Raw genomic sequence first — 5,555 nt, forward strand, 5'->3', positions numbered from 1 at the left:
CCTATATATCACACTAACTTTACAACACATCCATGTCAGAGCATGTGCCCTCATTTCAGCCTTCCATGGAATTCAAAACACTGATGTCGCTTCGACCCTGGCGACTTCCCTGGACCGAACTATAAACCTCTGACAACACCACGTGGCTGGGGTCCAGAAGCAGTAAAGGGTCACTCGGAAAGGAATGTGGAACCTCACCATGACATTTCCAGGCCTGACTGCAGCTGCCCGAGAGGATTCCTGAGGCTTACCCTACAGGGGGCCATAGATTTGTGTGAAATAGGAAGCCACAGACTGGTCTTGATCGGCACCCTCCTGTACCCTCAACTCACACCATAACCCCACCACAAAAGGGGACCCTCTACAAAACTAAAGGGGGCCTAGAACCCTACCCTACACTTGAGCATCCCTGTGTCATAGGCCCTGACTTCAGCCCTCGAGGGATATCACAAGACCGGAGTCGCTTCGGGCTTGGCGACATCCCTGGACCGAACAATAACCCTAGCTAAAGCACTCTCCCCATGGGGACCCAATTCCAACGTCTAACAACACCACGTGCCTGGGGTCCAGAAGCGGTGCAGGCTCACAAGGCATGGAACCTGGAAGCTCAGCATGTCGTTTCCCAAGCCGGGCTGCAGCTGACCCAGAGGATTCCGGAGGCCTCCTCGACCAGGGGCCCATTGACGTGTGTGACCTTGGCAGCCAAAGACTGATACTGACGTGCACGCTCCCTTGTGCCCTCAACACAGCCCTTCGGGGAGACCACTGCCCTACTGTGGGTTCAGCACCTGGAGTCTCCTGGGACCTAAACCTAACCTTACCCAAAACCAGGACCCTGCATTGAAAACTATGCCAGCCTCGAACCCTAACCCTACACTTGAGCTGCCCCATTGCATGGGCCCTCACTTCAGGCCTCGAGGAAGAATATGAGACCGGAGTCGCTTCGGCCCTGGCGACGTCCCTGGACCGAACCCTAACCCTAGCTAAGGCTCTCTCCTCATGGGGACCCAATTCCAAGGTCGGACAGCATCACGCGCCTGCGGTCCAGAAGCGGTGCAGGCTGACTCGCCAAGGAACCTGGAAGCTCACCATGTCGTTTCCCAGGCCCGGCTGCAGCTCCCGAGAGGATTCCGGAGGCCTCCTCGACCAGGGGCTTATCGACGTGTGTGGCCTTGGCAGCCAAAGACTGATCCTGACCGGTAGTCTCCCTTGTGCCCTCAAGTCAGTCCTTCAGGGAGACCACTGGTCTGCTAAGGGTTCGGCGCATGTAGACTCCTGAAAACTAACCCAAACCCTAACCCTACCTCAAACCGGTTGCCTCCACTGAAAACTAAGCCGGCCTTGTAACCGAACCCTAAACTTGAGATGCCCCATCTCATGGGCCCTCACTTCAGCCCTCAATGGACATAACGAGAGCTTAGTCGCTTCGGGCTGGTGACGTCCCTTGACCAAACCCTAACCCTAGCTGAGGATCTCTCCCCATGGGGACCCAATACCAACGTCTGACAAAACCACGTGCCTGGGGTACACAATCGGTGCAGACTCACTCGGCATGGAACCTGGAAGTTCACCATGTCGTTTCCCAGGCTCGGCTGAATACGCCCGAGATGTTTCCAAAGGCCTCCCCGACCAGGGCCTGTCGATGTGTGTGGCCTTGTCAGCCAAAGACTGAATCTGACCGGCACCCTCACTTGTGCCCTTAACTCAGCCCTTCGGGGAGACCACAGCCCTGCTCTAGGTTCGGCGCCTGGAACCTACTGGGACATATCCCTAACCCTAAAACTACCTGGATCAGGGAACATCCAATGAAACTTAAGTGGGCCTCGAACCCTAACCCTACACTTCTGTCACCTGGTCGCACGGGCCCTCACTTCAGCACTCGAGGTAGGTCACGAGATCGGAGTCTTTTTGGCACTGGCGACGTCCCTGGACCGAACCCTAAACCTAGCTAGCCACTCTCCCCATGTGGACCCAATACCAAAGTCTAAAAACACCACGGGCCTAGGGGACACAAGAGGTGCAGGCTCACTCAGCATGGAACCTGGAAGCTCACCATGTCTTTTCCAAGGCCAGGCTGCAGCTGCGCGAGAGGATTCTGGAGGTGTCCTCGACTAGGAGCCCATCAACGTGTGTGGCCTTGACAGACAATGACTGAACCTAACCGGCAAACTCATTTATGCCCTCAACTCACCCCTTCGGGGAGACCACAGCCCTGCTGTAGGTTCGGCACCTGGAGCCTCTTGGGACCTAACCCTAAACCTAACACGACCCTTAACTGGGAGCGTCCACCAAAACGTAAGGCTGCCTTGAAACCTAACCCTGTACTTGAGCTGCCTTCTCACATGGGCTTTCACGTCAGCCCTGGAGTGAGATCACAAGACCTGAGTCGCTTCGGCATGGAGATGTCCCTTGACCGAACTCTGATCCTAGCTAAGGCTCTCTCCCCATGGGGATCCAATTCCAACCTCTGAACAAACCACGCGTCTGGGGTCCAGAAGCAGTGCAGGCTCACATGGCATGGAACGTGGAAGCTCAGCATGTCATTTCCCAGGCCGGGCTGCAGCTGCCCCAGAGGATTCCAGAAGCCTCCTCGACCAGGGGCCCATCAACGTGCGTGGCCTTGGCAGACAAAGACTGATCCTGGGTGGCACCATCCCTTGCCCACAATTATACCCTTCAGGGAGACCACTGCCCTCCTGTGGGTTCGGCGCCTGGAGACTCCTGGGACCTAACACTAACCGTAATCCTAGCCCGAACCGGGACACTCCACCGAAACCTAAGCCTGCCTCGATCCTAACCCTGCACTTGAGCTGCCTTGTCCCATCGTCTCTCAATTCAGCCCTGGAGGGAAATCATGAGACCGGAGTCGCATCAGCCCTGGCAACGTCCCTGAACCGTATCTTAAACTTACCTAAGACGTTCTCTCCAAGGGGACCCAATTCTTCCATTTGACAACACCACGTGCCTGGGGTACAGAAGCGGAGCAGGCTCAAAAGGCATGGAACATGGAAGCTCACCATGTCGTTTCCCAGGCCGGCTGCAGCTGCCCAAAAGGATTCCAGAGCCCTCCTCGACCTCGGGCGGAACAACATATGTGGCCTTGGCAGCCAAAGACGGATCCTGACCAGCACTGTCCCAGGTGCCCTCAACTCAGCCCTTCGGGGAGACCACAACCCTGCTGTGGATTCAGCGCCTGGAACCTCCTGGGACCTAACCCTAACCCGAAACCTAAGCCTGCCTCGATCCCTAACCCTGCAATTGACCGCCTTCTGGCATGGGCCCTCAATTCACCCTCGAGGGAGATCATGAGACCGCAGTCTCTTCGGCCGTGCCAGTCCCTGGACCAAACTCTAACCCTAGGTAACACTCAGTCCCCATGGGGACCCAATCGCAATGTCTGAAAACACCACACGCCTGGGGTCCAGAAGTGGTGCAGGCTCACGCGGAATAGAACCTGGATGCTCACCATGTTGTTTCCCAGGCCTGGTTGCAGCTGCCCAATAGGATTCCTGGGGCTCCTCGATCAGGGGCCGATCGACGTGTGGGGCCTTGGCAGCCAAAGACGGATCCTGACCGGCACAGTCCCTTGTGCCCTGAACTCAGCCCTTTGCAGAGACCACGACCCTGCTGTGGGTTTGGCGCCTGGAGCTCCTAGGAGCTAACCCTACCCCTAATACTACCCCGAACCGTTACCCTACACTGAAAACTAAGCCTGCCTCAATCCCTAACCCTACAATACAGCCGCCTTCTGGCATGGGCCCTCCCTTCATAACTCGAGGGAGATAACGAGACTGGAGTCGCTTCTGCCCACGCGACGTCCCTGGACCGAACCCTAACTGTAGCTGACGCTCTCCCCCATGGGGACGAATTCCAACGTGTTAAACACCACGCGCCTGAGGTCCAGAAGCAGTGCAGGCTGACTCGGCATGGACCCTGGAAGCTCACCATGTCGTCTCCCAGGCCCGGCTGCAGCTAGCCGAAAGGATTCCGGAGGCCTCCTCGACCACGGCAGGAACAACATGTGTGGCCTTGACATCCAAAGAGGGATCCTGACTGGCACCGTCCCTTGTGCCCTCACCTCAGCCCTTCTCGGAGACCACTGCCCTGCTGTGGGTTCGGTGCATGGAGCCTCCAGGTACCCACCCTAACCCTAACCCTAACCCTAACCCGATCCGTGAACTTCCACCGAAACCTAAGCCTGCCTCGATCCCTAATCCTGCATATGAGCCGCCTTCTGGCATGGGCCCTCACTTCAGCCCTCGAGGGAGATCACGAGACCGGAGTCGCTTCGGTCCTGGCGACGTCCCTGGACCGAATCCTAAACTTAACTAAGGCTCTCTCCTCATGGGGACCGAATTCCAAGGTCTGAAAGCATCACGCGCCTGGGGTCCAGAAGCGGTGCAGGCTGACTCGGCAAGGAACCTGGAAGCTCATCATGTCGTTTCCAAGGCCCGGCTGCAGCTCTCAAGAGGATTCCGGAGGCCTCCTCGACCAGGGGCTTATCGGCGTTAGTGGCCTTGGCAGCCAAAGAGGGATCCTGACCGGTACCGTTTCTTGTACCCTCAACTCAGCCCTTCGGGGAGACCACTGCCCTGCTGTGGATTGGGCGCCGGGAGCCTTCAGGTACCCAACCCTAACCCTAACCCTACCCCGATCCGGGACCCTCCACCAAAACCTAAGCCTGCCTCGATCCCGAATCCTGCATTTCAGCCGCCTTCTGGTATGGGCCCTCACTTCAGCCCTTGAGGGAGGTCACGAGACCGGAGTCCCTTCAGCCCTGGCGATGGCCCTGGACCGAACCCTAACCCTAGCTAAGGCTCTCTCCTCATGGGGACCCAATTCCAAGGTCTGACACCATCAAGCGCCTGGGGTCCAGAAGCGGTACAGGCTGACTCGGCACAGAAACTGGAAGCTCACCATGTTGTTTCCCAGGCGCGGCTGCAGCTCCTGAGAGGATTCTGGAGGCCTCCTCGAACAGAGGCATATCAAGATATGTGGCCTTGGCAGCCAAAGTCGGATCCTGACCGACACCATCCCTTGTGCCCTCAACTCAACCCTTCGTGGAGACCACGACCCTGCTGTGGCTTTGGTGCCTGGGGCTCCTGGGAGTTAACCCTAACCCTAACCCTACCCCGAACTGGGACCCTACACTGAAATCTAACCCTGCCTCGATCCCTAACCCTGCAATTGAGCACCCTTCTGGCATGGGCCCTACTTCAGCCCTCAAAGGAGATCACGAGACTGGAGTCGCTTCGGCCCTGGCCACGTCCCTGGACCAAACCCTAACCCTAGCTGAGGCTCTCTACCCATGGGGACCCAATTCCAACGTCTGACAACACCACGCATCTGGGGCCCTGAAGCGGTGCAGGCTTTCTCGGCATGGCACCTGGAAGCTCACCATGTGGTTTCCCAGGCCTGGCTGCAGCTGCCCGATAGGATTCCGGAAGCCTCCTCCACCACGGGAGGAACAACATGTGTGGCCTTGGCAGCCAAAGAGGGATCCTGACCGGCACCATCCCTTGTGCCCTCACCTCAGACCTTCGGGGTGACCACTG

Source organism: Prionailurus viverrinus, unplaced genomic scaffold (genome assembly GCF_022837055.1).
Source record: "Prionailurus viverrinus isolate Anna unplaced genomic scaffold, UM_Priviv_1.0 scaffold_70, whole genome shotgun sequence".
Classification (NCBI taxonomy): Eukaryota; Metazoa; Chordata; class Mammalia; order Carnivora; family Felidae; genus Prionailurus; species Prionailurus viverrinus.